The 18,481-nt window shown below is 41.6% G+C and overlaps 1 long non-coding RNA gene across 1 annotated transcript; it reads right to left on the bottom strand.

The window, feature by feature from the left end:
• Nucleotides 1-1,210: 1,210 nt before the first annotated feature.
• Gm34536 lies at nucleotides 1,211-15,787 on the bottom strand. The gene is made up of 3 exons (XR_389788.2): nucleotides 15,718-15,787; nucleotides 1,513-1,595; nucleotides 1,211-1,389 (listed from the first exon to the last, which is right to left on the bottom strand). It is a non-coding gene; the product is annotated as a predicted gene, 34536 (long non-coding RNA).
• Between the last annotated feature and the right edge of the window lie 2,694 nt (nucleotides 15,788-18,481).

The following is an 18,481-nucleotide window of genomic DNA, read 5'->3' as shown; positions in this document are numbered from 1 at the left end:
ATATGGTAAGCACAGTGTTCTATACAATAAACTACAGGGCTTTCAGTGGCTCCTGTCACAAAGGAAGACTATGAAATTTGGGTCAAAGTTGCAGGGATAGTCCTTTATTGAATAATAGGGAAGACTGCTTACTATTTAAACTTTCTCTTTCTCTTCAACAAAACAAAACAAAACAAAACAAAAACAAAAACAAAACAAAAACCGAAAAACCCAAAAAACAAAGAACAAAAAACAAAACATAAGGATAACGCTATTCCCAATAAGCATCTAATTTATGCAACTAAGAGGCACTATTGAATTTGACTTTTTTCCAGTTAACATTCCAGTTCTGAGAACATTGCCTTCGTCTTTAATGAACTCATATTAGCTGTATGGAAAATGTGGGAACAATTTCCAGTTTTAATGCTGAGGTATGGAAAGATTGAAAAACATCCTTTATATAAGAAAAACATTGAACAAAGTAGGTTTCAGACTTCTAATGGTCTTCTAAGAGAACACAAGTGTCAGGCAAACTAACACCCAGATTCCAGAAAAATAAATGCATGTGGACAGACTAAACTGGGACCTGCTACCCAGTGCAGAAGTCAGTGAACAGATTCCAAGTAACGACTCATCATTACGATCTGATGAGTCAGCTGGGTGATGAGTGAATAGCTTTCACGAAAGCTCTAGGGTGCTGAAGGTGAGGAGAAGCCACACTCCCAAGAGCTCTCCTTCCAGTAGCCCTACCAAATTCTCATTATGACTATCTGAGAGAGATATGCTGTAGGTCTGACAGGAAGAAAAGAGTAAGCATTGAAAGACCAGCCCAACATAGTTCCCACCACAAAAGCCTGGTCCCTAGAAGGCTGGGTCTGAGCCTTCTAGCAGGAAGAGGAGACTCTTCCCATACAATACTCTTCACCTAAGAGGAAAGATGCACAGATGACTGTGATAGCAGAAGGAAAACAGTAAAAACCAAAGCAAAACTAAGCTAAGTAAATATTAGAAGTAGTAGAAATAGTAATGACAGAGAACCTTTCTATAGTTAATGTTGGATACTAAACACAGTACCTGGAAGGTTGGAGCAGACAAAAAGTGGGATAAATAACTAAAGAAACACAGAGAATAAAAGACAGAAACGAAGCCTAGGAATTAATTATTAAATTTCAGAAAACAAGGAAAAATAAATGTCTTCGAAGATGAAGGTGGGAGGGGGCAGGGTGAAGTTTGCAAAGAAGCAGGTGCTCAGATCACAGGAGGGAGCTTGGCACAGAAAGGGGAAGGGGAGGTGGCTGCAGTAAAATACTTACAGATCTGAGAAGAAAAGCCACCAACTGGGACTTCTGTACTGGGTGATACTGTCCTTCAGACATAAAGGTCCTCATCGAATGAACAAAATCCAAGGACCTAGTAAAGGAAAAATGATGGAGGTCACCACAGGAGAGATGACAGAAGTTACCACAGGAGAGATGATGGACATCACCACAGCAGAGATTAAGAAATCACCATAGGAGAGATGGTAGAACTTACCACAGGATCCAATATGGAAGAGATGACGGAAGTCACCACAGGAGAAATGACAGAAGTTACCACCAAAGAGACGATGGATACTACTGAGAAAAGGAAAGAGATACAGGATAGATGCTTAGATCTCCATAAAAAGAAGTTATAAGAGTATAATTAAACAAGACCAAAATAAGACCATTTACTCTTAATACACACACACACATACACACACACATACACATACACACATTAGTCTGTAGCATTAATGACAACAATATATGGGGTGACTATAGCACATTGATCAATAAAATTAATGAGATTAATATCACAGTGTAACCAAGGATGAAATGGCAGGATTAAGGACACTCTGCTATGCTCCTGTACTACTCAAGGAACATCATAAAGAATGTTTTGATAAAGAAGACACATGTCAGTTAAAAATTTGTTTGTTGCATCCTCTAGAACACCCTCTACTAAACTTAAAACTAACCATGCAGTTGGTATGCTAGGACAGGTAACAAAGTAGAGCATGTAATATTAAAGTGATAAGTTGGAAAAAGAAGACAGAAAAGCCAGGTATGAAGCTCACACCTGTAATACTAGTGCTAGGTGGCAGAGATAGGAAGATCCTTAGGGCACCGTGGCCAGGCAATCTAGGTGAAATGGTGATCTCTGGGTTCACTGAGAGGTGTTGTCTCAATAAATAATGTGAAGAGTGACAAAGGAAGATACCCATTGTAAACCTGTGGCCTCCACACACTCATGCATAGGCAAGAGCACTTACACACTATACAACACACACACACACACACACACACACACACACACACACGACATGACACAGTAGAAAATGTAAGGAATAGAATTTATTTTTAAAAGAGAAAAATGTAAACTACAGTCATTATTCATTCAACCATATGAATAATTGCAATGATGGGAATAGCCTAAATATGCAAATAAACAGAAAATTGGTAAGAGTGATTATAAGAACAGGACCAACTAGATGTTGTCTGCAAGAAACCTCAACTACCGCACCTCAGACCAAAGAAGAAAAGTACCAATACTCACCAAAGATAGCAGGGAAGGCTACTGTCTTGTAGAAAAACAACTTTAAAAGAGGAGGGTCACTAGGGACAAAGGAAAGCTTTACCAAATGAAAAGAGTTAACTCGGCAGGGAAACCTTAACATTGTCTACACATGGGCCCCAACAATATGCCATCAAGATATGCTACCCAGAAAAGCTGACAGAACTAAGCAGGAAATGGACAAGTTCACTATTGAGGTTGAAAATACTGAAAGTCCATCAATAATATATATAAAAAAAGCATAAATCTAAGACAGAAAAACGATAAGTACAAGCTGGCCTCACTATCAATAACCTAATATAATGGCTGTTTCCAGAATCATTCTGTTCATGTGCCTTATGTTCACAGGAGGCATTCATCAGGACTGACTACAGGTTGGGTCAGTAAAACAGCTCAACAAACTTTACAAGGCCATTCAAGACCACAGTGTGATTAAACAAAGCATAGCTAGAAACCTTCAAGTATTATTATTATGTAATTAATTAAATTAATTAAACTTGCAAATAATCTCTGAACAAAACAAGTTTCAAGAGAACTTAAGATGTTATTTTGAACTAAATAAATATGAAAATTGCTAAAACTTTGGGGAAATGTTATAAGAAGGACTTGAGGAAAATTTATAGCATTGAATGCATATATTATCAAAGAAGAAACTAAAATAAACAATCCAAGTTTCCACCCTAGGAAATGAAAAGAACACCTGCTAATTCTATATTTTGTTTTGTTTGTTTTTTTTTGAAGAATCTTCACACTTTTTTAAAAAACAACTTGTACTAATTTTAATAGCAGCAAGACTAGATCTTTCTTGTACCCTCACTATTTGTTATCATCTTCCCTCTGACAACAGCCCTACTAACAGGATTGACACCATATGCTGTGCTTTTCCTTGTACTCCTTGACTGGAGATGTATGTGGGTTTTTTGTTTTTTTGTTTTTTTGGTTTTTTTTGTGTGTGAAATCAGTACATTTAGGAGATAGCTGCATTCCCTGCTCACTCCAGCCCAGCCTGGGAATTAACCCCAGTGTTCATCAGTTCAAGAACATCTTTTTAAAATGTGGCATATTACACAATGGAATACTATCCAGTCCTTTAGAAGAATCCTTAAACAATGGAGGAGCCTAGGGGACACTCTGTCAAAGTGAAGAGAGTCATAGACAAGGAGACAAAACCAAAGTGCTTTACTTACTATGAGATTTTTAAAGGTCACAGTCACAGAAGGACATAGGATGGTTTAAGGGAAATCCAACAACCTTAACTAACAAAACGAAGTGAACTCTCAAAGCCTTGGCACTGTCTGTATCTGAAGCACGCAGTCACATTTGTGCTGTTGGGAAACTGGAAATAGGGAGAAAGGATGAGACTGAAAATTAAAAACCCAGACTTAAAGAAATAGTGGCTGGGATTTCCCATGCAAAGCCGTACCCTTGGGGGAACTGAATAGACCACAGGAGAGCCAGACAACATGGTAAACTTCTGGAAGGCAAATGCAGCAGAATCCAGGCAACCTGAAGTCTACACAACACCTAACAACAAACTACCACCCACAGAAATCACCAAAACAGGATAGGCTGAGACATAGATGAAACTTCAGCAAAGTTCAAACAATCCAAACAAAAAGTGTTCCTAACCACAATGGAACAAGCTAAAAACAGAAAGGAGGCGGGCAGAAAAGTATCCCAAATACTTCAAAACTACATTATATAACTCGAAATAATCTCTGGGTGAAAAATAAAGTCTCAAGAAACAAAATCAGAAAAAAAAAAAAAAAACAGTCTCAATGAACAAATCAGGAGCCGAGGACATCTGAAAGGAAAATCTTTATGGCAGTAAATGTAAAATGAAAGAAAATCTTCAATGGAGCCAATCATTTTCTGCATAAAGAACTTGAACTAAGAAGCTCTGCTGGGGGAGGCAGCTTGATGGCTATGAGCTGGACCATGAGGTCCTGGGGTCAACCCTCGCAGCAGCAAAAGTCGGTAAAGTAGAGCAAAGAAATAAACTAACAGCCACAGGAAAAGTCAGCACAGCACACAAGAGGAAGATAAGAATAAGCAAAGGGCTGGCTGGACTGTTCCCCTTGTCCACTGACAGGATGGAAGTGCAGAGGCACAGCAGCACTGTCTCTAACAAAGCTAAACACAGCCTTCCACCAAGCCCATCAGTGGGTCCTCGGGGTATCCATGTGAGTGCTAAGATGGTCTGCATCCTCCCCAAACCTGCACAAGGATCTCCTGAGCTAATGTTTGTTCATGTTCTCCTAGGACTGAGAACCACCAAGAGACTCTTCAACAGGCAAATCAGAAAATGGTACATCCACACCATGGAAACTATTTGCTGATCAAAACACAGGAGGTATTGATCTAGGAACAATTAAGAATGAATGTTGAATGCAAGCCACCAAGGAATAAATCCACTTGAGAAGGTTTTAAACTATAGGAGTCCATTTATGTCATGTCTGGAAAGGACCAAATAAGAGCAATGCACGTCTCTGATTGTCCCAGACTTGATGTGGCCCCGAGAGAGGTGAGAATCTAAGTTAAGATCCTCAGAACAGATGGAAATACAGACATAGGAACACCTATAACCTTCATAACCCTGTGGTGGCTAGAACAGAAATGGCCCCATGAGCTCATATCTTTAAGTGCTTACTCACCAGGGAGTGGCACTACTTGAGAGGATTTAGCAAGTGTGGCCTTATTGAAGTAGGTGTGGACTTACTGGAGAAAGTGTGTAACTAGGAATAGGCTTCCGGATTTCTAAACCTCAAGCCAGACCCAGTGTCTCTCATTTGCTGGCTGTAAATCTGGATGTGGAACTCTCAATGTGTCCAATGCCAGGTCTGTCAGCATGCTGCCATCTTCCCCACCATGATGTCAATGGACTGAACCTCTGAAACTGTAAGCAAGTCCCAAATATATACTTTCATGGTGCCTCTTCACAGCAATAGAATCGTGACTAAGATATCCCTGGAGATGGGGGAGACAAACAGGAGAATCACCAGGAGCTTGTGGGACTGCCATACACAGCAGCGAACAGCAAGACATCTATCTCAAACAGGATAAAAGGCGGGAAATAACAGAAGCTATCGTCTAAGCTCTATGCACGTGCTGTGGCACATACATAGCTGCACTCATGTGCACATGCACATACACACACATCAGCATCATACATGTAGCATACACATAGCATACATGCTACATACATGTACAAGTTTTTCTTTCAAAAGAATCTAACTAATTACAGATATATAAATCTAACTCACTGGAGAGGTTGATGGGTTGGAGAAATGTCTATTAACCCAAAGGCAAAGGACAGAACATGAATGACCACTGTGTCCCACTCCTGGCCATGTGCCATTCTGAGCCTGCAGCTAAATGTTTTTTCACCCAACAAGGTGATTCTGCAGCACAGCCTTGAATTCCAAGTTTATTCACAGGAGCAAATATCACTATGTAGTTCATCTACATGCAAAATGGACATGAAATTATACCAACAAAATGTCTAGGGGAATTCGTCTATCATTAAGTCTCATCTCATTAAATCATCCTGACAGTCCATTCTCCTTCATTGGCTAAGAAATCCATCTTTAAATTAACAAAAGCTGATTCTGCTTCACTTTTACCTTCTGTAGAGAAAGCCATGTATGGCTTGAATACACTTGTTCATGTATGTGCGTGCGTGCGTGAGTGCGTGTGTGTTTCTGTGTGTGTGTGTGTGTGTGTGTGTGTGTGTGTGTGTGTGTGTAGGTCAGAGGACAACCTTGGCTGTTATTTCCCAGGTACTGCTCCACCTCTGTCACTCCCTAGGCTGTCTAACCAGTGGGTCCCAGGGATCTGCCTGCTTCCACGTCCTCAGCATGACAAGCACACATTGTGGCACCCAGTTTTGTTTTGTTTACACTAATTGAACCTGGTGACAGTGCTTTCCAGTCAAATATGTCATTGACTATTTGTCTCCTAAGCCCAGAGATGTCTACTTTTCAGAGATCCAGTTTCTGTTTCCTAAACATAAGCCTAGGATTTTAGAGATTCTGACATTAGAAAATGCCAAAGAGCCAGATATGGTGGTTCACGCCTTTAATCCCAGCAATGGGTAAGCAGAGGCAGGTGGATCTCTGTGATTTTGATGCCAGCCTGGTCTACAATGAGAGTTACAGGACAGCCATGGCTGTACAGAGAAACTATCTCCAAAGAAAGGGAGAAAGAAAGAAAGAAAGAAAGAGAGAGAGAGAGAGAGAGAGAGAGAGAGAGAGAGAGAGAGAGAGAGAAAGAAAGAAAGAAAGAAAGAAAGAAAGAAAGAAAGAAAGAAAGAAAGAAAGAAAGAAAGAAAGAGAGAAAGAAAGAAAGAAAAGAGAGAGGAGGGAGGGAGGGAAAGAGAGAGAGAAAGAGAGAAAGAGAGAGAGAGGGAGGAAGGAAAGGAAAGAAAAGAAGGAAGGAAGGAAGGAAGGAAGGAAGGAAGGAAGGAAGGAAGGAAGAGAAAAAAGAAGAGAAAGAAAATTTGGAGGAAACTAAGCTTCTTAAATGTGTGACTCAATGTACCCCTGAAGTTTGACCAAAAGGAAACTCACCATGGGCTGCTGGCTAGGAACCTTTTGTATTTGGATAGGGAGCTAAGTACAAAAGGAATATTATGAAACCCTTCAGATCCTACATAGTATGGCACCACTGGAGGTGAGAGTACAGGATACCACAGCACACACACACACGCAGGCGCACACACATACAGATGGCTCTACTTAACTAATCCTGACTAGGAGGGGAACCTGCTGCTTTTTGTACAAATGTTTGAATTGTACAAAGGCTGCATTCAGTATTTTCTTTGATATAGTTAAGGAGTTTGGAGGAGCAGTCATAGTTTAACCAGCTAGTTCATTGTTGATAGATAATGATTTGACAGAGGCTGAGCAGGGACCCACAGTCTTTTTGCTGTTGGTGTTATACTGGGGTTTGAACAGATGCCTCCCACATGCTAGTCTGGGGCTCTGACACTCCGTGCCATCCCCAGCCTTCTGTTTGCTTCTTACTTTGGGACAGGGTCTCACTAGTTTACACAGGCTGTCCTTAAACTTATTCTGTTGTCCAGGCAGGCTTGAATTTGTGGTTTTCTTGCCTCAGCCTCCTAAGCTGATGGAATTTGCAGTATGTTCTGCCAAGCCATACTTTCTCTAACTTCTTTTTTTTTTCTTATTTCAAATTTTTATTATAATTCTCCAGTAATCAAAGCAGTGGCATTGGCATGAAGGCAGATAGAAGCCACAACAGAGACTGGGCTCAGAAACAGCCCCACCATACATGATGCAATGTTTTCCCACCAAAGGGTAACGAGCAAAGCTAGATATCCACATGTGGAGAGTAGAAAGTCAGAGCTTACATCACACACAAAGATTAACTCAAAATGCATCAAAGGGCAAAGATAAGAATAAAACTAAAATTCCCAGGGCAAGCTATAGTCAGCTCCCTTGGGTAGGTCAATGCTTTTGTAGATATGACTACCAAAAATTCAACCAGAGTAAACAACCCAACTATTAATGGGCAAAAGACCTAAAAAGATTTCTTCAAATATATAAAGAAGGCCACCAAACATATGGACCCCATGACATCACTAGTAGAAGGATGTTACATGAAAGTGTGGGCATGACTGGTGAAGAGCAGAGCTCAGGAAGAAGTGAAAATAAGCCTCAGGTCAGGCTGAGAGGAGAAGAGCCACCACCAGCAGGCTGGTCTTCCCTACAAGCAGAGTGGTTCAATTATGTCTGCTGCCTTTCCTGACAGGACTGTCATGTTGCAATTTACAAAATACCACTTGTCAGAAACTCTTGCTTCTGACCTAGGACCTGTGTGTCCAGCTCACCTATGGATGGCAGGCACAAAATCTTTGAAAATGTCACTTCTTGCTTCACCTACTCTGACGAATGTCCACACTTCATGAATGCCAGGCATGGCTGGGAAAGTCCAAGGCTCAGAGCCTTTCTCAGGCAGTGCAGATAAGACTGAGAGCTGCATGGAAGAGAACAACTCAGACCTGCTGATGCCAGGAGGTGACATGGGGTGGCAGGGGGTGGTAGGGAATCTCACAAGGTAACCTCTGCCCCACTCATCTGAATACAACTGAAGGAGCTCAGACAGACTACATGAGTACTGAATGTGCACAAGCTGGCACACCTTCCTTACAAAACAAACCTGTGTTACAAGCTAGATTGAAGAGATCTAGAATTGGGATGCTCCCTTTATAGCTGTAGGACTACTCCCTGTCTGAAGAACTTGGCGACCAACCTGCTACACACATTTTGTCTGTAGGACATCTGAGTTTAATTTTTGACTCAATGTAGTGGGATGCCACCCAACCACTGAGTTGATACACTATAATTCTGAGCACAAGCCCTGAGTGATGTTGCCTTTTATTTTGACACAGAAGAAATATTGTGTGTGTGTCCACATGTCTGTGGGGCTGTGTGTCTACTTGTCTGCATATGCACCTTACAACCAGAGAACAGGCCCACGTTGTGATTCCTCAGAAGACGTTCAGCATGTTTATAGAGGGTGCCTTTCACTGGACTGGCTGGGTGGCCAGGGAGCCTGAGGATCTGCCATCGCTGTCCACTAGGATCCTAAGCATTCTCCATGACCAGCTTTTTACATGGGTTATTGGTTGAATTCAGAGACCCATGCTTACCAGTCAATTTCACTGAGCTGCCTTTCCATCTTCATGTAGAATTATTTTTAATGACATGCCTGCTATGTGTAGATCATGAGAACCCCCTCATGTAGACCAAGTACACAATGAAAGTAGTGCCAATGGATGTCAGGGTTTTGGGGTTGCCTCTCTTTTCAGCATTAGACTCTTCTCTTTTTAAAGTGCCCAGACTGTACATGCCATTCATAGTAACAAAGGCAATTTGTCAACACAGCTTTGGTTAATTTTCTTCTGTGTAAACCATAAGCCTGCCTGTCTTTCTGAGGTGGTTAGTACATTGCAAGGCCTTTTAGCTTGGATTATGCCATCACTAAGTGTTATAGGCAGAATTCTGTTCCCTTACCCAAATGTTTCAGACCGTAAATCTCTAACCTAAGACACCCATCGGCTTGTGGCTGTGCTCAGAGATAAGATCTTTAAACAGCTGTGGTGTTGCTGTGGCTCATGACTTAATCTGACCCAGGTCTGTCCTTACAGGAGAGGAAGCATGGGCCTGAGGATACACCTGGGAAGCAGGAGCACTTGTGTAGGAGACAGGAGGTCCCAAGCTTGAGTCTCAACACCAACTTTTAAAATGGAAATATAAACATAACCTGGTAACTTTCAGACAGAAGTTTATTCCCGGAGGAACCAAATACAAAGTTATGAAGTCAGATGTCCATAAATATTGAGTAAGATACAAGCTATAGAATAAGGGTAAGAAGAGGCAGCTCTGATGAGTCTATAGAGCTATTTCCACGCTTGGGAAGAAGATCCCGCAAAGAGCCAGGGAGAAAAACCATCTACCAGTCATGGAAGAAAACCTCAGAGAAAAAGTGTCCTTGATCTTAAAACTTCAAGCCTCAGGATTAATATAATAAAAATGGCCATCCTGCCAAAAGCAACCTACAGATTCAGTGCAATCCCCATCAAAATTCCAAATCAATTATTTATAGTTAGAAAGAGCAATTTGTAAATTCATTTGGAATAACAAAATAAAAAACCAGGATTTTTTTTTTTTTTTTTTTTTTTTTTGCTTAGGTAAAAAGACAGTTTTAATGGTTTGTGGAGACCAAACCAGTCACAATAGTTCCTTAAACTAAAATCTAATCCATAACAGGGTAAAGTCTTTCTGATTTATAAAGACTTGGAAATAGGAAGAAGCTATATAAGAAAGTGATTGAAGTTTAGCAGAGATCGGTTCGTGATACTACAGAAACCATCTTTTTTTTTATATTTTTTTCCATTTTTTTTTCATTTTTTATTAGGTATTTAGCTCATTTACATTTCCAATGCTATACCAAAAGTCCCCCATACCCACCCACCCCCAATCCCCTACCCACCCACTCCCCCTTTTTGGCCCTGGCGTTCCCCTGTACTGGGGCATATAAAGTTTGTGTGTCCAATGGGCCTCTCTTTCCAGTGATGGCCGACTAGGACATCTTTTGATACACATGCAGCTAGAGTCAAGAGCTCCGGGGTACTGGTTAGTTCATAATGTTGATCCACCTATAGGGTTGCAGATCCCTTTAGCTCCTTGGGTACTTTCTCTAGCTCCTCCACTGGGAGCCCTGTGATCCATCCATTAGCTGACTGTGGGCATACACTTCTGTTTTTGCTAGGCCCCAGCATAGTCTCACAAGAGACAGCTATATCTGGGTCCTTTCGATAAAATCTTGCTAGTGTATGCAATGGTGTCAGCGTTTGGATGCTGATTATGGGGTGGATCCCTGAATAAGGCAGTCTCTACATGGTCCATCTTTTCATCTCAGCTCCAAACTTTGTCTCTGTAACTCCTTCCAAGGGTGTTTTGTTCCCACTTCTAAGGAGGGGCATAGTGTCCACACTTCAGTCTTCATTTTTCTTGAGTTTCATGTGTTTAGGAAATTGTATCTTATATCTTGGGAATCCTAGGTTTTGGGCTAATATCCACTTATCAGTGAGTACATATTGTGTGAGTTTCTTTGTGAATGTGTTACCTCACTCAGGATGATGCCCTCCAGGTCCATCCATTTGCCTAGGAATTTCATAAATTCATTCTTTTTAATAGCTGAGTAGTACTCCATTGTGTAGATGTACCACATTTTCTGTATCCATTCCTCTGTTGAGGGGCATCTGGGTTCTTTCCAGCTTCTGGCTATTATAAATAAGGCTGCTATGAACATAGTGGAGCATGTGTCCTTCTTACCAGTTGGGGCATCTTCTGGATAAATGCCCAGGAGAGGTATTGCTGGATCCTCCGGTAGTTCTATGTCCAATTTTCTGAGGAACCGCCAGACGGATTTCCAGAGTGGTTGTACAAGCCTGCAATCCCACCAACAATGGAGGAGTGTTCCTCTTTCTCCACATCCTCGCCAGCATCTGCTGTCACCTGAATTTTTGATCTTAGCCATTCTGACTGGTGTGAGGTGGAATCTCAGGGTTGTTTTGATTTGCATTTCCCTGATGATTAAGGATGTTGAACATTTTTTCAGGTGCTTCTCTGCCATTCGGTATTCCTCAGGTGAGAATTCTTTGTTCAGTTCTGAGCCCCATTTTTTAATGGGGTTATTTGATTTTCTGAAGTCCACCTTCTTGAGTTCTTTATATATGTTGGATATTAGTCCCCTATCTGATTTAGGATAGGTAAAGATCCTTTCCCAATCTGTTGGTGGTCTTTTTGTCTTATTGACGGTGTCTTTTGCCTTGCAGAAACTTTGGAGTTTCATTAGGTCCCATTTGTCAATTCTCGATCTTACAGCTCAAGCCATTGCTGTTCTGTTCAGGAATTTTTCCCCTGTGCCCATATCTTCAAGGCTTTTCCCCACTTTCTCCTCTATAAGTTTCAGTGTCTCTGGTTTTATGTGAAGTTCTTTGATCCATTTAGATTTGACCTTAGTACAAGGAGATAAGTATGGATCGATTCGCATTCTTCTACATGATAACAACCAGTTGTGCCAGCACCAATTGTTGAAAATGCTGTCTTTCTTCCACTGGATGGTTTTAGCTCCCTTGTCGAAGATCAAGTGACCATAGGTGTGTGGGTTCATTTCTGGGTCTTCAATTCTATTCCATTGGTCTACTTGTCTGTCTCTATACCAGTACCATGCAGTTTTTATCACAATTGCTCTGTAGTAAAGCTTTAGGTCAGGCATGGTGATTCCACCAGAGGTTCTTTTATCCTTGAGAAGAGTTTTTGCTATCCTAGGTTTTTTGTTATTCCAGATGAATTTGCAAATTGCTCCTTCTAATTCGTTGAAGAATTGAGTTGGAATTTTGATGGGGATTGCATTGAATCTGTAGATTGCTTTTGGCAAGATAGCCATTTTTACAATGAAAAAACCAGGATATTGAAAACAATTCTCAATAATAAAAGAAATTCTGAGGGAGTCACTATCCTTGACCTCAAGCTGTATTACAGAGCAATAGTGATTTATTTTTTTTTAAAAAAAGTATGGTATTGGTATAGAGACAGGCAGGAAAACCAATGGAATAGAATTGAAGACCGATAAGTGAACCTATACACATATGGTCACTTGATATTTGACAAAGAAACTAAAACCATCCAGTGGAAAAAAAGACAGCATTTTTAACAAATGGTACTGGTTCAACAGGCGATCAGCATGTAGAAAAATGCAAATTGATCCATTCTTATCTCCTTGTACAAAGCTCAAGTCCAAGTGGATCAAGAACCTCCTCCTAAAATCAGATACACTGAAACTTATAGAAGAGAAATTGGGAAGATTCTCAAATACATGGACACAGGGGAAAAGTTCCTGAACAGAACAGCAATAGCTTATGCTCTAAGATCAACAATAGACAAATGGGACCTCATAAAATTGCAAAGCTTCTGTAAGGCAAAGGACTGGTTCAATAGGACAAAAAGGCAACCAACAGATTGGGAAAAGATCTTTACGATAGAGGGTTAATATCCAATATATACAAAGAACTCAAGAAGTTAGACTCCAGAAAATCAAATAACCCTATTCTAAAAATTGGGGTACAGAGCTAAACTTAGAATCTTCAGCTGAGGAATATCAAATGACTGAAGCACCTGAAAAAAATGTTCAATCTCCTTACTTATCAGGGAAATGTGAATCAAAACAACCCTGAGATTCCACCTCACACCAGTCAAAATGGCTAAAATAAAAAACTCAGGTGACAGCAGATGCTGGTGAGAATGTGGAGAAAGAGGAACACTCCTCCATTGCTGATGGGGTTGGAAGCTGGTACAACCACTCTGGAAATCAGTTCGGAGATTCCTCAGAAAATAGGACCTGAGCACCCAGCTATACCATTCCTTGGCATATACCCAGAAGATACTCCAATAGGTAATAAGGACACATGCTCCACTATGTTCATAGCAGCCTTATTTATAATAGCCAGGAGCTGGACAGAACCCACATGTCCTTCAACAGAGGAATGGATTCAGAAAAGATGGTACATTTACACAATGGAGTACTACTCAGCTATTAAAAATGATGACTTCATGAAATTCTCAGGCAAATGGATGGAACTAGTAAATATCATCCTGAGTGAGGTAACTCAATCACAAAAGAACACACATGGTATGCACTCATTTATAAGTGGATATTAGCCCAAAGGCTCCAAATAACCAAGATACCATTCACAGACCACATGAAGCTCAAGAAGAAGGAAGACCAAAGTATGGGTGCTTCAGTCCTTCTTAGAAGGAGAACAAAATACTCACAGGAGCAAATATGGAGATAAAGTGTAGATCAGAGGCAGAAGGAAAGGCTATCCAGAGACTGTCCCACCTGGAAATTCATCCCATATACAGTTACCAAACTCAGACACTATTGTGGATGCCAAGAAGTGCATGCTGAAAGGAGCCTGAAATGGTTGTCAACAACATATCAACCAACCAGTCCCCCAAGAGTTCCTGGAGACTAAGCTGTCAACAAAGGAACACACATGGCTCCAGCTGCATATGTTGCAGAGAATGGCCTTGTCAGGCACCAATGGGAGGAGAGGTCTTTGGTCCTATGAAGGCTGAATAGATGCCCCAGTGTAGGGGAACTGAGGGTAGGGATGTGGGAGTGGGTGGGTGGATAGAGGAACACTCTCATAGAAGCAGGGGGAGGAAAAATGGGATAGGGGGTTTCCAGGTTGGGGAAATGGGGAAAGGGGATAACATTTGAAATGTAAATAAAGAAAATATCCAATAAAAGACTTCAAGCCTCTACAGTCACACAAACTCACAGTCATATACATATGCACATATGCTCTGAATTCCAGTTCATGGGAGCTTGCAAAGTTCACACCCAAGTTCACCTCCAAAGACCTAGTGCTTGACTTCCAGCTAATAGTGTGCCCCTGTGCTGTCTAGCAAACTTGTCTGAAATCATTTCAGAATGCATTTGCACATGGTGTTCTCCCATGTCTCCCATGGTGGGAATTTTCCTGTGGGATGTAAGTTTCATCAACTGGTTTTATCCATGGCTTTTGGTGTTTGGTTTCCATGTCCAAGCTTATCAATACAAATGTGTTAAGTTCTGCTGTTCCAAAGACTGCTGCTGCTATGAGGGCAAGTCTTTCTCCTCAGAGTGAGAATGACCCAAGACACCAGCCTGAGCCATCTGAGGGAAGCAGTCCATCAGCAGAGCCTGGCTACCCCTCCCACAGCCCTCTGCTGCTTAGGGAAGTCACTGTTCCTTCCCCTCCACACCCAGAGTTCCCACTCAAATTCACATGTTTGCTTCCCACCTCAACCATGGGACATCTCAAGCTCAATGGAAAGAAGCCTGACAAAGCTGCCACTTGCCCACCCTCATGCAACTTAAGAGCCATAGTAGTGTGTGGACCTGTGTCAGAGTTCTCTGTCCACTGCCTGCTCTCCTCCATTGAACTAATGGGTAGGCCTGGCTGCTAAAGAGCTTATGAGTTTCCTTACAATTGAAGAGAAACTGTCACTCTTTCTTCTGAAACCAAATACAGCCTTTCTCTTCCAATAGCTTCCCTCGAAAAACAGTAGAGAAGATTAAATAGACATGGCTTGCTTTAGAGAACTGCCCAGAACCCAGGAACCTTGGCAGGAATAACAAGGTAAAAGTGATCTGTGAGATCTGTTTTCTTTCTGAGAATTGTGTTTTATGTTGGTGTGGGGGTCGAGGGGGAGGGAAGCCTACTAGCTGAGATCTGTGTAAGAAAGCCAACACACTCTTTCTTGGCATAACACTTTGAATAGACAAGATGTTAATATTTTTCTAGTTTCTAAGAACCAATCATAATGAAGAAAAGGCTACTTTTGAAATCCTCAAGGGATCTTAAAATTTGAAAGAAAATTATTCCTGAGAAATAGCTTTAGAGCAGGTACATGGTTAAGCTTCAAGCAGATATTGATTAGAGTGTGCTGGTCTTCCCAGAGCTAGAATGTTCCACTCAAACTCTGTGAAAAGGACTGGCAGCCACGGCGTGGAACGTGTCTGTGACATGGGGGAATAAGGTCCTCCTACAGTGTGAGGGCCTACCTGCTCCTGTTCTCATCAGGCACAGCCTCTTACATGCTCTGCAACCCAGAGAATGTTCTCCATCTCCCTCCGGTCTTGCGCGCGCTCGACTGGCCAGGAAGAACGACTCTGCAACAGGATCCTTCTGCACACGTTTATTGGGAGAGCTTGATTGTAGAGGTGAAAGACTTCGAGCCCAGAACTGGTGCTGCTTTTATAGGCCTAGGAGGGGCGTGTCTCACACCCGGATTGGTTATGCACTAAGCCTCATTTGCATGTTCCTCATCTGATTGGCTACTCTCTCTCTCAGTACCTTATAGAACCTCATTATCATACCTCATTTGCATGTCTCACATCTGATTGGTTATAATCTCAGTACCTTACAGAACCTCATTATCATACCTGGGCCAGGCAGTGTCTTTGCAAAAAACTTTACTGCATATGTACACATTGGTTGTTTGTCCAATCTTATGCGTGGTGGCCAGCAGTAGTCAGTGCCACTCAGCAACGGCACATGTGGCTTCCCACATCTCCCCCTGTTTGTTTTAATAAAATGAGGCTGGACTAGGCCTGTGCAATTATGCCCATCCGCCGTGGCTCCTGTTTTAGGTCGTTCCTCTAATGTCACAGCCTTACCCGTCATAGGGTAACCCTATCGCCACCGGGCCCCATGTCTTAGGTTGGACTGTGCATGAGGAAAGTTGCCCGTCTCTGGATACTGCAGTGCTGTGTGACAATAACTGCTAAATGACCTAGGGCGAACTCTGCAAAAGAGGCCAGCCAAAAAATGAATTAGTGGGGAAATCATGATCACCCTATTGATGAGCAAGGGCTGATCAATGATCGTTGAGTCTCTCTCATCCCATTTCATGCTGACTAATTCTTGAGCATAGATAACCAAATTTCAGGGGAGGAGCCGTTTTCAATAGCTAAAAGTGCCTGAGTTATAATCACCTTGTCACGTTTTTGTTGGGTTCTGAATTTGCATACCAACCAGAGCATGAACACCAGTCCACAGCATATGGCAGCACCAAACAAAATCACTCCCACCCATTCCTTAAAGTAAGAAAAAGCAGAGGTAAGCCAAGAGGTAAAGTCTCCAAGGGTCACTGGTTCCACTCTGGTCCCATTAAGGTTCAGGATCTGTATCTGCAGCCTCATCTGCAACCCTTCCAGCTCCTGCGACCAGTTCCCCTTCAGGAAATTCGATAGGTCTGTACTTTTAATAAAAGAATTATTAATGTACCTATTGGGAGTAATGCACACATGCAAAGTGGATGCCACACAACTCATTTGTATGACATCCATCATCTGTTCCATGTCATGTTGTAAAATATCCACTCTCTGATTCACTAACATTAACCCTGAGGTTATATGAGAATCCACCCTTTGCAGGGTAAGCAATGCCTCAGACGTTTTTTCTGCTATCTGACTTATAGTGTCAGCAGTATTAATTTGATCTGCCCAATTAGAGATAATCTTTTTCTTAAAAAATATACAGGGTGTAAAAGGTTTATCCACATTATGCACAAAGCATAATGTATAATTTAAATGAAAACTAGTACTCTTATACACCCGTGGCTCTTGAGGAGTTTGTCGTGCATAAGGCCCATCCAAAAAACATTCCTTTGCAAAAAACAAAGGCTAGGTAGAAGAATTGGAATGTACCAGTAAAGGTACTGGCCATGATCTTACTATGGCCCATAAAGGTATACTTATCCTGGTTTCAATCATCAGGAGCAGGAGAATCATCTTGGGGTTCATCTTGCTCTTTCACGGTCCTTGTCAGTCGCGTCGGGACCCAAAGTGGATTTTCTTCACCCTGTGGAAAAACAAAAATAGCTCCCCGGGACCTGATTAAGATAGGATCCGGGCCATACCATTTATTATCAAGGACATTTTTCCATTTGACCATTTCATTGGGCGATTGAGGCCATTGTCCATGCCTTTCAGCTGGTGATCTTCCAGCATCATCTAATTTTAGAAAATTAAGAGTAAATATTGCAAGGGATAGAGCCATCTTTGGCGTCATAGCCTCTATTTCCCCTTTCTGTTTTTGCAAATATTGTTTCAGAGTGCGGTGGGCTCTCTCAATGATGCCTTGGCCCTGTGGATTATAGGGCAGTCCAGTAATATGTTTTACTTGCATTTGTTTGCAAAATTGGCTAAATTTAGAAGAAGTATATGCAGGACCATTATCTGTCTTTAACACTAGGGGCTTGCCCCATGCAGCCCAAGCCTCTAAGCAGTGAGATATGACATGAACTGCTTTTTCCCCTGTCAAGGGAGAGGCATGTAGGACACCAGAACTGGTATCGATGGATACATGTACATATTGTAATTTCCCAAAAGATGGGATATGCGTGACTTCCATTTGCCAAACATCTAGGGGTCGCAATCCGCGAGGATTAACACCCACGGAAGGTGCATTAATAAATTCTACACATTTACCACACTGTAGGACAATATCTCCTAATAATTTTTGAAAATCATTTAGTGTCTTTAGATGATCTTTTCTTATACTAATCTTTTGTGGGGTGACACATCGTAAAGTAATAGTGGCTCCTAGAAAATGCCTAACATTAGACTGCTGTACCTTTTCTGGTGCAATAATCAAGGCATTATTTTTTAAAGTTTCATTAAGCAAGCCATAAGCTTGCTGTATACTTTCTTCTTCTTTTTTTTTTTTTCCATTTTTTATTAGGTATTTAGCTCATTTACATTTCCAATGCTATACCAAAAGTCCCCCTTACCCACCCACCCCCACTCCCTTACCCACCCACTC

This window comes from Mus musculus, chromosome 5, assembly GCF_000001635.26.
Source record: "Mus musculus strain C57BL/6J chromosome 5, GRCm38.p6 C57BL/6J".
Taxonomy (NCBI): Eukaryota; Metazoa; Chordata; class Mammalia; order Rodentia; family Muridae; genus Mus; species Mus musculus.
The sequence above is the reverse complement of the archived record's forward strand: the minus strand, read 5'-3'. Positions and strand labels throughout refer to the sequence as shown.